We start from the raw sequence: 15384 nt of genomic DNA on the forward strand, positions 1-15384 counted from the left end.
ATAAACGTGGTGGTGGTGGGGAAAAAAGACATCTTGTTAGAATTAGTCTTGCTAATTCACAGTGTTGCAGCCAAATGGCTCCAGTGAAAGATCTGTCAGTGTCCCCTATTGTATGTAATTCAGTTTTCCAGGAGCTTATAATCGCCACAAAACTTTGTACGGCTTCTGGCATTCTGTACTTTTAAACTATTGATCACCCACCTTGGCACTAATGGCTACTTTTGAAACCCAAAGTCGTTCCAATGAAGGTGGGCAGGTTCTAGAAATGAGCTCTGCAGCCATGAAATAGTTTGGCTGATATATGCATTTTGTATTTTTAAAGGCTCCAGGCTTTACCACATGGTGATCTCCATGTCTGAATAAATTCTCCTGATATTTCTCCATCCTTCAAGTGGGCTGAATCGTCAGTTTGCACAGACCTATTTTCCCCAGGTGTATGGTATCTAAGTCCTAGCTAGAGTGTAAGCACCCCTGTTAGTTCTTCTTCGTGCTTTGTGTGCTGTATACCAGACTCTTCTGTGGGGCAGGAGTGAGGCAGAAAGGGTTGGAGGGAATAAAATAGCCCCTAATTTACTTTCAGTGCTGCCAGTGTCTGGGAGGATGCCGCGTCTTCTCTTTCTATTGAATTATGCCCTTTGACTCAGAATCTTCAGACAATTCCCTTCCAGCCACTCACCTCTGGCTGCTGTGTGAGGGGCTTAATTATTTGCAAACTGCCTTGAAAATCCCAGGATGAAAGGCACTGAATAAGTGCAAAGTATTGTTATTCAGATATGGAATTTAATGATCCATTACAGTTCATCAGGAAAATGCACTTTGCCGTGATGGGAGGAAATGTCTCCACCTGATAGAGGGTAATAATAAGAGCTTAAAAGTAGGTTCAGATTACAGATGAGACAATTAACTCGAGCCATGTGCTCTTCAATTTGTTGCAATTCATTTTGTGATCAAAGTGAGTTACCGAGAGCCAGATGGTCAGGTTCATGTTCAAATCTCTCTCAGGCCAGCACTGCACTTCTGTGCCCACTGTCAGCACAGCCAATGGGACATAGTAATTCAGTAGTGATTGTGAGCTCCATTCCTTAGGATCTGTAATGGAGACTCCCGTGATGCCAACAGAAGGGCCCAGGCCAATCCATTTTGTTGGGCGCAGTTTAATTTCACTTGGATTAGCCCTTGCTTAGCATCTCTGGTATGGATCCAGTCTTAACAAGGAAGAAAGGGACCCTTGGTCTCGGAAGCCCTGCTATGGAACCACACTGCTCTGGGTTTTAAACCTCAGATTTCAGGAACATAGTGTCTGGTTTGCTTCCAAGGCTGGCCAGTGCTTAGGTAAATGAGCACCTTGCTGTTTCTCCGGAGGGGGAGTAGGGTGGTGGGGTGCAGTGAAGAACAGCCCCAGAGGTCAGGACCATCTGCACACTGCCCTGCCCTCTTCTGCTCAGACATCTCACACCTGCTTTAAAATTATGTCTTTGCCTTCCCAAGATCTTACATCATAAACAAAGAAAGGGGCCTCATTCCCACTTTCCACTGCGTCCCTCACACTGCGCATCTGGTCCTGATGAGGAGAGGGCATAGTATAGGAGTGGGGGGCAGCCACTTCTAAGCCCTTGTCTGCTGTTGCCAGGCAGGGTTGAGTGTGAATGCAGGCTTTGTGCTGCCAGGTCCCTCGCCTGTTTCCAGATTGTCCTGTGGACTCCCCTCTTCTAAAGTGTTGCTGAGAATGCCTGTCAGAACTTGGGCTGGGTCAGGGAGATGACTCCGTGGATAAAGGCACTAGGCTGCCAGGTCTGACTAGCTTTGAGTTTGGAGAGTACCAATTTCTGAAAGTTGTACTGTGTGTGTGAGTGTGCGTGTGTGTGTGCTTGTGCGTGTGTGTGTGTGTGTGTGTGTAAGTTAAATAAACAAACACCATTTTAAAAGCTGCAGGTGGCCAATACCGAGTGCTACTTAGTACACTAAAACATCTTGCCGTTTAATGTTTTCAGACTTACCAATTCTCTGAAGCCTGATACATAGTGAATAATTTGTACACTTGGGCCAAAGGAGCCGCACAATGGTCAAGAAACCAGAAAGGCTTGTGGACAATGAAGGTTCAAATTAACATCTCATTAAGGAATTGCTACCTTCCTTTTTTAGTGGGAAATTCTATCTGAAAGGCTAGGTACTTAGTTCCTTGGGCACAATGTTGCTCTGCAGCTAGATAACCCATTGTTTGTGAACTACCCAGTTTCTTTTCATTGTTGCTGACCAAAGTAGGGTAACTTCTTGAGAAATCTGATTAAAACAATAGGTTTGGTTTACTGATTGTTCATGCTTTGCTAGATCGTACTGAGTTCTTTACCTCAGTGTGTCTCACTGACTACTAGAGCAACTTGTGAAGTAGGTGTGGTGCTGGTTCTTGAGAATTGGCAGGTTCCGGTCTGAACTTGAGAATGTCTGCTTGTTCAGAGTGTTTAGCCTGATGCGAGTGGCCCACACCGTGCTAAGAGTAGCTATGAATGCAGCTCAATACAAAACCGTGCATTCACTTAAAACCTTAAGAACGTTTTTTTTAGAACTCCATTGTGAGGTTCTCAACAGTGTCCCGTGTCATGTTGGAATGTCAAAGGGTTGGATTTGCCTCTAGGTTGTTTTCCCATCTGCAATACACAATCCTGCCCCAAGTCAATGATTGGATTGAGGTGTGGCAAGATCTGCAGCCCAGAGAGAACACAACCTCAGCCCCCAAGTACATGGAGCAGGGAACAGTACAAGATGTAACGTGTTTGTCAACTTCTGCAGTTTAGGCAGCAAGCCCTCTCTGGGCTTCTCTGGGCTCTGCTTTCTATCTGGGCATTACACAGACACCAGTGACATCAGGCTGTCCCAGAGGCACTCAAAGTTCAGAAGTCAGCACTGATGGCAAACACTGGGTCGTCTGTGAGGGAGCTTTCGGCAGAGCTGGAATGGCATTAGGAAAAGCAGTACCAGTCATGGTCCCGAAAGAGAAAACTGTCTTATCAATGACAATACACGACAGTGTATTTAATACATATTAAAATTCTATGCAAATATCTACAAAAAATTGGAAGCAATGTGAACTAAACATTTTATAAACTCAGCAAGGTTGCTCCAAATGTAACTCGCTCATTTTACTTTTTCATGTTCAGTTTAGTCCAGAAAATATTTAACAGACAAGTTGTTTGTCAAGATTTTCCTTCAAGATTTTAAAAAAAAATTACTTTTTTCCCTTTCCTGGTCAATTCAGGTGTGAGTCTCCCTAAAGCTGAAAGTTAACCTTATAGTCAACATGCTGCTCCCTTAAAGAGGGACACAGTCTCGGAGTCTTTATCCCACTGCCTTTTCAAGGGCTGCCTCATTCCTAAAGAGTATGTAGCTTGATCCCAAGAGTGGCCCCACTTCAGAACTCGAGCAAACTTGTCTTTGTCTTTCCTTGAGCTTTTTTTTTTTCCACCAAAATAATGAATGTCCCCAATCAGAAGGCATTTCACGTACTAGTTCATTCTAGTCTTTGGAATTACAGCCAAGATGCCTCTCGGTCTTCCCCAGTGACTTCATAATCGCAGCTTTCCCAGAATATTCCCCTGGTTCACATCTCTTTTGTTCCTTAGCCTGACCATGAATTGTCTTTTGGTTTCAAGATGTGTCATTTTCCTCCTGTCTGTCTTTTTTCTTCCTGAGGGCTTCAGGACACATGGCCGCTGTACAGAGAGCCATTGCTCCTGGCCAGCTCCCTTTCTTCTAGTCCTTCCTGGGCCTGCAGCTGATAAAGGCACACTTCGGTCCATTTCAGAAGAAGGCCTTCATATGTTTAAGTCCCCATCACTGTGGTCTCTGTCCCCCACACCTTCTCCTCTCTTCCCTGTCACTAGGCAGAGACTTCAGAAGTTTGCTGGGGACCCTGCAGCGTCTAACCTGTGGACCTTCTCCGACTCCAATGGTGACTTTCATTCCACCAGCAAATGATGTGTGCTCACTAACTTTGCAAGCGTTCCAGGAGCCATAGATTCCCCCACCTCTTTGGTTTGTCAAGACAGGGTTTCTCTGTGTAGTTCTGGTTGTCCCGGAACTCATTCAGAAGACCAGGCCGTCCTCAAACTCAGAGATCCTCTTGCCTCTTTTTTCCCAAGTGCTGGTATGAAATGAGTGTGCCCAGAAGCCATAGATGGTTGGCAGTTTTAATTTTCATCCCAGACAGCACTATGTATGGACGCTATCAAGTAAGTCATGTGAACAGACACTGTAATCTTTAAAGGCAAATGTCACGTGCATTCATCCCAGACAAATAGTGTGTATCTCTTACTATGGCTGGTGGCCCAGTCTTGGCCTTGGCCCTTAAGAAGTACACGATGTAGTTGGAAGGATTTCTAGTTGGTACAGAGAGCTTATTTTAACTTGTGTAAGGGGAGGCATATCATCCTCCACAGGCTACAGAGTGGGGATTTGACCTGGTCAGTTGGTTAGGGATGCACTCCATCCCTAGGTATGAGTTTTAAACCAGGCCATTTTAAAATTTGGGGCTTTCTGTTTCCCTCCAACCTCCTAATCCTATTAATTCACAACTATCTTTGGCCCTTTGGAGTATTGTGTAACCCACGATATAACCCCCAGGGCCATTTTGGCAAATGCTAGTCTTGTCTACAGAGTCCAGAATTGATTTATTTGCCACTGCCTTTAGAACTGGATGAAAACAGAATTGCTAATTGCCCAAAGTACACTCATGTTCATACTTGGGAAAAAAGTACAAGATAACATTCAAGTTAACATTGTTACTTTGAGCACTTTAACATCCTCTGACAATATTCGAATGGCCAGAAACCACATTGGACATTTCTGGTGGTCAAATGTCATGTGTTAGACCTATGCATAGACGGTGAGTGAAAATGTGAGTCTAGCCTCTAAGAAGCTCCACCTTTCCAGATCAGTGGAGAAAGGGGTGGGGAGAGTAGGATTTGCAGCCAAGAATGATTCTGGACCTTTCTTGGAAGCTTAACTTAAAAGGAGTGGTAGTATTTAAGACAGGTCAATTAGAATGCATGCTAAAGCACCCCTGGGTTTTCCCTGTATCTGTGTTGCTTGCACGAACTCAATCATCCTAATAGCCGGGAGCAGTCCTAGACGCAGCAGGGAGTGACTGGGAAAGCAGGGACTGGATGGGAGATGTCTGAGGTAAGCAGGGGCCACTATACTTTGTGTCCCCCTCTCCACTTCTTCATCTGCAGTGGGACCTCCCGTTGCTGATATCAGGAGTGGGCGTTTTGGCAACTCACTGTGAAATGCTGGCTGGCTGTTTACTTGACATCTGTCTAAAAGATAAACTTGAAAAACAGTTTCTCTGGGAAACTGACTTGGATGTGTATCTCTCCAGCCAGTCTCGTGATTCACTTTCTAATAACTGCGCTCCTCAGATCTTACTTAGTAAGCATGTAAAGATCAGCGAGTAAAGGTGATAACACGGAAAGCAAAAGACGAAGAGGTGGCCCATGGATCCCGTTTCTCCATCCTCAGGGTTTATCTCTGTCCCTCACACTCCGGTGGGCCCTCTTGATAGGTGAAGAATTTGCCATTTGAGGTTTTTTGGTGAGGGAAGGGGGGAAAAAATTAAAAGCAATGATTCCTTTAATCCCGGGAACACTCTACCCTGGAGGAAGAATGGCATTCACGGACCAATTCCATTAGCGTTCCTAATTGGGGACGTTAGCAAGCAGTGACAGAGAAAGTAGTAACCTTTGTCCTCATTCTAGGCAGTTTCAGGAAGAGATTATCTTGCCAGATTAGCGTGTTGCAACTTTGAGCTGGAGATCTGAATGGGTTTGAAGGACTCTGCTTGGCAAGCGTCCCACTTACCTGGGGTTTGCGAGGGTCATGGCTCCGAGTGCTTACTCAGCTCCTCTCTGCCTGGGGCTGGACACCAAGTTGACACTTCAGTCGAGAGGCATTCTTGGGGCTGCCTGAATGTTAAGTGCATGGGGAAGGCTCAGTTTGGGAAATAATAAAGCGTATGAATGTACTGTGCTCGTCTCTTTTAGCAATGAGTTCAAAATTTGGAGATCGCTAAATGCGGAGACACTCAGTGTGTCAGTGTTGGAGGTTTTAAGTGATTAAAAAAATCAGGCAGATGAGTGCATGAAGATTTCTATGCAAACAATGATGAGCTTAAATTAAAGCTGCTGATTTAGTGTGAGAATTACTTGCATTGATTTGTGGAATATCTATATGGGTTCAAGATTCCATATTATGCAAATGAGCAAACCCTGAAGAGTCAAACTGAAGGGAAAAAAAAAGAAATTATCTGTGAAAGATATTATTACCATTCAGTGAGAGGGAAATGTAGACACATTTCAAATTAACCCTTCCTTTGCGCACATCCCCTGGGATGAGTAGCTAGCACTGGGTATAGCAGTCCTTATGAGAATTGTAAGGAAGCTAGGCAGGCAGGCTGCCCTCAGTTCCCAGAATCCCCTTGCAGCCAACTCCATGTCGCACTCTGTTACCTTTTGGCCACCTGGTGTGATAGCCAGTTCCTGCCCTTTTGACCTCAACCCAATACCCGAAAAGGATTATATAAATAGAGTTTTATGAGGAAATCTCTACCCCAGCACACCCGGTGCATTACTCTTTTGACATGTCAGCATTTGAGCAGAAGACAGGCAAAGAAGTATGCAGGAGAGGAAGCCTGGAACGTTCCACCATGGTGGCCTGCTGACGGAGTTCCATGGTGAGCAAGGGGGTCTCCTCACGAGCCTAGTACTGGCAGGAAGTGGAGACAGGCCTATCAGAGGGCACAAGCCACAGTAAAATGAAGGTGTAAAACACAGCTGATTTTTCGTGATAAATTGGGAGTTTCACCTGTGAGGTGCTGTACATGTGACATTTAAACCAATCTTCAAGGGGGAAACAACATGGCCAAGGATTTGGGATTTTTTTTTGGGGGGGGGCAGTTAATGGCAAACATCCTCTGACGTTAACCTTGAATTTGTGAGTATTATGGTGTGGGGAAGCCATGTATCCAACCTCTTCTACTATCCTATCCTATCCTCTCCCCTCACCACAGTTTCATTGATAAAATTGGGCTGAGGAACTGATTTCAGAATTAGTTTGACCTCTCCTGTTAGTACAGTAATGCGATCTGGACACGGAGAGAGGCAGATGGGTTAAGGGAGCAATCTTTGTTTTAGATAAAGTCCTTGCCTGGTAAACAGCTCCTGGGGAGGGGGGTTGGGGGGGGCTGAAGTTAGAGCTGCTTTCTACCCCTCCAGCAACCATGCTATGTTGAGTTGGTGGCGCCATCTAGTGCCAGCCTGTGGAACTGTGCTGGACTCGGTCTTACGTAGCTGGGTGTGGAGTGGTTTTTCTGTAACAGGGTAGTCCAGTGGAGAGTACGCTGTAGTTCCTGAGTATAAATATACCTCATGGCAACCTTCACCCAGACTCCTCAGTTCTCAGCATCCTTCTCTTCCTTTTTCCAACTCCTGCTGAGTCTTCCTCACCCCTTTCCTCCTCCTATCTCTCCTCTCCCTCCTCCTCTCCCTCCCTTCCCCTTTTCTCAACCTCCTCTTCCTAGTCACCAGCTTTTCTCTTCTTTGTTCTCTTCCTTCCTTCATCCTCTTCCTCCTGGGACTCAGATCGTTCCAGACGCTTCCTATCCGTACCAGTAGATAACTATCAATGCCTTTCTTTCCCCTTTGTGCAGAAGTCTCTTGGAACACTTGGGCCTTCCTTCTCTGCTAATTAGACATTTTCCCAGACTCAGCCGCTTGGGCGTGGGGGTTGGGGGCTGTCTTCATTATTTTGGTGCTGTCGTTGCCTGCGGTAGTGTTTCCCCTCCTGTAAGCGGCACAACCTGGAATGCTCCTTAAAGGCTGGAGTGTAGCATGGACTGTCCCCACCGTGCTCCCTCATGGACAAGTTGCACTCGCCTTTGGGGGAAATGCATTCTCTGTTCCAAACACCAGACCTTCCACGTGGACTTTGGGATTCTGTGTTGAGTGAGAGAGCAGAACTGAGGGCATGTAGGTCAGAGTCTGGCATGGGATGGCCATGTAAAGGCGCCACGGGGCCTGAGTTAGTGTCTGAGTTTCAGTCTCCCCCATTTAACACTTCAATTCCCACATATGTTGAACACCTCATCTGTGGCTTTGAGTGCAAGTCTCTTCCGAAAAACAGGAACCGTGCTTTGGTTACCAGTTCTTGTGGTCGATACGGCAGGCTATTTTGATTTGTCAGAGGAGAGGAAAAGCAGTTAAATCTAGTTAAAATTAAAGCCAGTTAAAATTAACCGGCTCAAGAGATTTGAATGCAGCTGTTCCACACATTGAAACACGGAGAGTGAGTTGTTTTGTTTTTTGTGTTTTTGTTGTTTTTTTTTTTTATTACCACTACTGATTATTATTGGTCGTAACTTCTTTTTGAGCCAGGGTGTAGACTCTCTGCATGTTTTGGTCTGACAGAGGAAAATAATAAGCGGGTGGTGGCGGGGGCGGTGGGGGGGCGGCAGAGAGTCTTGTGTGTCCCAGTTTTGTTTCGCCCCACAGTGTACCTCTGAATGCCAGTATTGAGCAGTCAGCAGTTCCCACCAGCGGCTTGCTGACTCATGTGCCCCGGGGCCGTGGGGCTCCCTGGGCCGCTCTGCAGTGCTCAGGGCCAGCGTGGCCTGGGAGGGATGGGAGGTCACTGTCTGTGGGTCTGTGATCACTGCGAACTGATGGGCAGTCTTCTTCCCTCTACCCACCACAGCCTCTGGCGGGGCGGGCAGGGAAGCAGGCGCTGAAGTCTGCCTGCCTTTGCAGAAGCAGCGTAGGACACAATAGCGTTTATCTGGGAAAATAAGACTTTCACTTTATTGTTTTGGGAACCTTCAAACCCAGACACATGGGTAAGGAGAGGTCCTGCTGTTAACTACTTAGCCCCCCCCCCCCCAAGGACTTCATGAAATTGGAAGTGGGGCTTCCTTGGCATTGCAGAGACCTGGCCCACATCTCTGTGGGCAGCAGAAACAGGAGGCGGGGCAGTAAGGGGGTGTGACTAGCAGGCCAGTCCCTTGGTGACCACAGCCTTTGTTTGCATCTGTTGCTGGCTCTTGATGTAAAAACAAAAACAAAGCGTCTAGCCCTGGGTCAGGATGATGCCACCTGACTTAGCTGACTCCCTTTGCTGGTTTTGTTTACATAGCTCGGTTTGGGTATTTCATCGGAAAGTGTGAAATGCTGTTTTTCTGAGGTCGCTACCCAAACTTCCTTTTGTGGACGGGAGTTGATCAGATCATCCTAGACTCCCAGAGGATGATGCAAACGAGCTGAGCTGTCACAGGAAAAAGCCTTGCAGGGGCTGAAACAGAGCCTCTTGGTACCCCGGAGAAGTTTCCTGAGGGCTCTCTGACCAGTAATAAAGAGAAAGCCACAGTGACTGAAGCATATGCTGATGGACATTCTCGGTTTCCGCCGATAAGGGGTGACTCATCAGTATCAATAGAATTGTGACTTCTAATAATAACACAGTGTGAGCCCTTCAAAACATGTGGTTTTAGCCCCTGCTCTCAGTGAAAGGTTGGAAAATGTTAGTTTGAGTTCCCCCCCACCCCCCCTCCCGACCTCTTTATGTCACTGGAGTATGAAATCGTGTTTTTGTAGGTGTGATGGTGACCCCATTGTTTTTTTTGTCTCACTGTTTTTAGTTTCATTATGACTAAGAAACCAAAGTGGATTATTTCATCGCTCAGAAATCTGTGCACTAAGCGTTGCCTCTGGGGCTGTGTTTTGAGGGAAATGTGGCTGAAGAGCAGATCCTCCCAGAAGGCAGAAAGGAAAAAACTGAACAGACCACAGGCCGCCAGGATCTGGGCACCTCCTACACAGTCTATTGTGAAGGGCTGTGGGCTTGCTGAGTAGCCCGATTGCCCTGTGAGTCACCGTCAAAGGATTCCAGCAAGGGGGTTCACAGAAAATGAGAGTCAGCCATGGCGGAGAGGAAGCACGCCGCCAGCTTCCACAGCCAGGGCTGCTGCTGTCCTGCGCACCAGCCTGCTCCAGTCTATCCATGGGGCCTTCTTTCTCCTGCTAGTTCGGTTGGTTTTCCCTGCGGGCCCTTCTGTTAGTAGAAGACTCTGCAGTTAGAACAAGGGGATCTCGAGGCTCAGGAGGAGCTTGCCTGTTCACATCGCTGACACTGTTTTGCTCTCTAACCATTTCCCCCTTTGTCCTGAGCTGCTGAGCAGGCCTTCACACCTTCTCTGCCTGGTCAGGGAGGAAAGGAATCCTTCAGACAGCACTCGCTATAGGGTTTTATAAAGAGAGGAAGAAAGGAGGGAAGGATAAAAGGATAAGGAGTAAATAAATACATCATTTGCAGCAGGATTATATAACTGAATGAATGTGTGAATGTATGAATGGATGGATGTGTGCATGTGAGGTAGGTGTGACTGGGGTGCTCCTGGGGACTGTCTCTCCTACAGTACCTGCTCTCAGCCACTGAGCATCTCACAGAAGGATCTTGGCTTGTTTGTTTGTTTTTGTTTTTATTTTATTGAGTGCAGTTTTATGCCAGTCAGTCTTGCCTCCTGGAAACTTCTTTTACAATGGATCTGTTGTCTTACACCTTCTCGTTGGTACTTTGGGGTTTAATGGGATGCTTCTCTGTTGCTGTCTGCTCCTTTTATTCCTGGCGCTTCTCTAGATTGCAGGCTAACAGGAGGGCCACTCAGGGAAAGAGGGAGGGAGTGAATGAACGGGCTCCTTGGGTCTCCAGTTTTAATCCCCACCTGCCGTGTTTCTCTGCCCACAGAAAAAACACAGACTCCTCAGCCTGATATTTAAAGCTCTTCGAACCTGTTTCCTACCCCGAGACTTCAGGTGTATTTTTATTTTGCACGGCTTCCCAGTTGTGAGTTATATTTCGGTTCTGAAATTTTTAAAATTTATTCTGGAACTGCATTTTGAACAAATCTGCACTGACACACTGCAGGCCCCGCTCTTCTTGCAGGGCTCTGTTAAGCAGAACTCTTGTGTCCACGGCAGGCTATCTAGAGACAGGTTGCGGTTGGTGTTGAAGATGACACATCTGCTTCCACAACCACCGTGTGTGCCCAGGGGCCAGAGTGAACAGCAGAGATCAGTGTGGTGGGAGCTGGACAAAGAGAGAGGACAGCGAGAACTGAAAGGAAGGACCACTCTAAAGAGTGGACTCTGAAGAGTCTTCAAGATGGCGTGGGGTTTGCTGAAGGGAACAGTTCCTGTTGGCCTTTATGCTTACAGTGTCAGGGTCACCACCTTGCTAGTCCATGTTAACAGCATCCTGTCCGTCCCTCCTCCCCTCCTTAAGAAAAGGACTCGTTCCGTAGCCCTGGCTTGGTTGGAACTTGCTAAGGAGATTAACTTGGTCTAGAAGGTACAGAGTTCTTCCTGCTTCTGCCTCCTGAGTAGTGGATTAAAGACATGGTCCACCATGCCCAGCAAGCCTTTTTCTTGACTGTTCACAAATTAGACCTCCTTAGAATACAGCACTTAGAAAGGCATGGGGGATTCTAATTCTAGTCCTAGGCAATTATTTTTCTTTTTTTTTATTTTAGTTTTTTATTTATTTTGTTTTATGATTTCTCAAGACAGGGTTTCTCTGTGTAGCCTTGGCTGTCCTGGAACTGGCTCTGTAGACCAGGCTGGCTTCAAACCCAGATATCCACCTACCTTTGCCTCCCTAGTGCTGGGATAAAAGGCATGCCACTACTGCTTGGCTGGTAATTCTTATAGTAATACAAAAAGTTAAAGACATACATGGAGCCTTTCAGCATTATCATTTGAAAAAAAAAAAGCTGAATGCTCACCAGAATGAGAAGACAAACCCAAAATGGTAGATGATATTGGTGGCCTGTGTATTGGATGGGCCTACCATATGTAGAAAGCAGACACATGAATCAATAAGAAAAACACAGATAATCTGATCTCATTTCACAAAATAAGAAAGCTAATGACTAGCAAATGCATCAAGAGAGTCTAGGCCTTACTAACAGTCAAGCACATGCAAATTAAAGACACAATAGCATATCACTACGTGCTGTCTGGATTGGCAGACCTTTAAGAATCAGATGATACCATGTGTTGGTGGGGGTCTTGAATGTGGTTGGTAAGAGTATAGCTCGGCACAATTATGCTGGAGAAGTTTGTATTCCCCCAATCAAGTTCAACAGGCAAATAATTTAGGACTCAGCAGTCTCGCTTTGAATGTACCGTCAAGAAAAACTCTTAACCTGCGTGCCTCAGGAAGCATTGACAGACATGCTGAGTAAACCTTCTCACAAAACTAAGATCAGGCTGGGTCAATACATTTCGCTCTGTCTGTGTTTTGGATTCTGTTTGGAGAGGGGAATGAGCTGGTGGTATGGGAGAGTGTGGAGAAACAGCATTGCCCTGTGGTAGCAGCAAGGGGCAGACTGTGACTTTGCTCCTCCTTCCTTAAGCTCAGGAAAATGTAGGTCAGGAAAATGGCAGCCCCTCGTCCGGTGGGATGATGGAGCAGTTTGTGCTGTGCTGAGGCCTGAGGTCTCTGTGTTTACCGAGCCCAATAGAATGCAGGAGAGAGTGAGTCTCAGGAACACACTGTACAATGGAAAGAAGAAGATGAAGAAGAATGTGTGCAGTGGGAGTTTATCCATGGCGAGTTCACCAGCACGGGAAGCCGAACACATAGACGCACACAGCGGGCAACAGTATAACAGGAATCAACATTGTCATCAGTGTACACACACACACACACACACACACACACACACACACACTCATAGATACACTCACACACACACTCTCAGATACACATACACAAACACATTCATACACACTCATGCACACACACACTCATTCACACTCTCAGATACACGTACTCAAACGTACATTCACATACTCATGAACACACATACCCTCAGACACACACTCAAACACACATACACATTCATAGATACACTTACATACACACTCATGCACACACATACTCACACACACATACTCATAGATTAACACACACACTCAGATACACATATACAAACACACATTCATACACACTCATGCACACACACATACTCATAGATAGATTAACACACACACTCAGATCACATATACAAACACACATTCATACACACTCATGCACACACACACTCATTCACACACATACACACTCTCAGACATACACATTCATACATACACACACATTCATTCACACTCTCAGATACACATACTCAAACACATTTACACACATTCATACACACTCATGCACACACACTCACACACATACACGCACTCTCAGACACACACACACACCCCAGAGGTGATAGAAGGCCAGGCTGCAGTGCAGAGTGGTCTTATCAAGGATGGTTTTTTTTTTTTTGGTTCTTTTTTTTTCGGAGCTGGGGACCGAACCCAGGGCCTTGCGCTTCCTAGGTAAGCGCTCTACCACTGAGCTAAATCCCCAGCCCCAAGGATGTTATTTTTTAAATGCATATATTTTTGTATACGTGTAACTCTTTAGATAATAAAAATGTTGAAGTATTTGAGCATTGTTATTTTCCGAAATTAGTTCAGTCTGGTCTGTTATTTAAAACTTAATACAAGGCAGTTGCCAAATCCTGAACATCAGATGAGATGAGATGAGATGACATCAGCAGGGGTGACTGTAACTCTTACATTTGGGTTATGAAAATTGATTCAGGTACAGATTGGGGACATACCTATGGCTCCTCCCACAGCCCCAGAGAGTATCAGTGGAACCTGGCCTTCACTTAGGTCACATCCCCTTGGGGCCACATTAAGAGTTCTGTCCCACTTAGACGAGAGTCCCAGATCCTGTTGTCTGCCATCAGTGTTACCTGGAGCTCCCAGATGTGCTACCTCAGCCCTACAGTCTACACTCGATCTCCATGGTGATCACGGCTTTGTTAGCACTGGAGAGACCGAATGTGTCTAGGATCCCTACTAACTCTTAATGCTTTTATTTATTAAGCCACATATGTAACTGAAAATACCGGTTCCCATGGCGACAGTATCATTTTAGTATTAGTGCTGCTGAGTTACTTTTGTGCGGATTTCTTCCCTTCCCTCACGTAAAGTTAGGTTGCTTGTGTCTCTGGGCAGCCGTTGGAATGCATGGATGTTATAGCTCTGACTGGAGAGGGGAGATTTGGGGTCTGCGTATTTTATAATAGATATCCAAATACTTCCTATTTGTCGGGTTGTAGAGTGGGCAGATAAAGTATTTATCTGTTCCCTTTCAGAGGACCATCTTCCCTTAAATACTTCTCCAGCTCTCCTTCGGACTGACGAAGTTCAGGTGGAAACCATGACTCACTGACGCTTTCCCCTCTGTGGGATTAGTCACTCACTCCCTTGGTGCTCACGGCCACGCTTAAGCTCAACGTGACAGTCATAAAATTCCAAAATAAAAAGTTTCTTAAATGACTTACAAACACATCTCAAGTGTGCTCCACTGTCTGGCAAACGCAGCAAACGCAGAGGTGATGTCTCAGGCGTGCGGCATTACCAGGGGCTGTTTGTTTAAACCCATCACCACGTCTGTCTTATACCTTGGAAGTTGGCTCAGATAATGTTCTGTGTATGCATGGGGATGAGACAAGGTAGATAAAGGGGATTTTGTAGGGTGGGAAGGAGGCGCAGACATTTTAATAACCTCCACAAAGTGTAATTATGTTTTAAGATCATTTTAGTTGAGATGTTTTCCCATACAATGTATTTTGATCATGTTGTGCCCTCCCCCCAATTCCTCCCAGATCCATCCCACCTCCCTACCCACCCTAATCTATGTTCTTTCTTGGTCCTAAGAAACAGAAGTCAAAACCAAGAAACACGCATATAACACAAATCCAGAAAAATGAAAATCAAGTAAATAAGAAAAAGACCAAGAAGATTTAAAAAAAAAATGCCCTAACAAAGCAAAATGAGACAAAAGTCTACAAAAAATCCACCATCGTGATGAGCTGTCCATCTATGCCTAGAGCTAGAGTCTGTCTTGTGGCGTAGTTAATATACCCAGTGAGACTCCATTGGAGAAAACTGGTTTTCCTCTTTGCCAGTAGGTATCAGTTGCAGATAGGTTCTTAGTTGGAGGCGGGAGCCCATGTCCACTTCCCCCTCTCAGGGCTGGGATCCTGTCTGGCTTGAAGTTATGCAGGTCCTGTGCACGGTGCACGGTGCACGGTTTCTGAAGTTGACATGTGTGTCAGCCCTGTTGTGTCGGGAAGACACAGTTTCCTTGGATTCATCCATCCCCTCTGGCCCTTCCGTTCAATTTCCAGCACGGTTCTCTTCCTTTTTCGATGACTGAATTTAAAGAATATCTAAATTTTGTGGGTTGAGAGGGAGGGCCTGGGGATACAGGTGATCA

The 15384-nt window shown here is 45.9% G+C and overlaps 1 protein-coding gene across 7 annotated transcripts in view; it reads left to right on the forward strand.

The window, feature by feature from the left end:
- Positions 1-15384, forward strand: part of Bach2 (BTB domain and CNC homolog 2) — a 350229-nt gene that overhangs the window by 8004 nt on the left and 326841 nt on the right. The window contains exon 1 of one of the 7 annotated variants that reach the window (XM_039109821.2): positions 20-6724. The exons of the other annotated variants lie outside the window; for them this stretch is intronic. The gene's annotated coding sequence lies outside the window, so the exon portion shown is untranslated. Of the gene's footprint in view, positions 1-19; positions 6725-15384 lie in introns of those variants that run through there. 7 annotated transcript variants of the gene reach the window in all.

The sequence above is a fragment of the Rattus norvegicus genome, chromosome 5 (assembly GCF_036323735.1).
Source record: "Rattus norvegicus strain BN/NHsdMcwi chromosome 5, GRCr8, whole genome shotgun sequence".
NCBI classification, from domain to species: domain Eukaryota; kingdom Metazoa; phylum Chordata; class Mammalia; order Rodentia; family Muridae; genus Rattus; species Rattus norvegicus.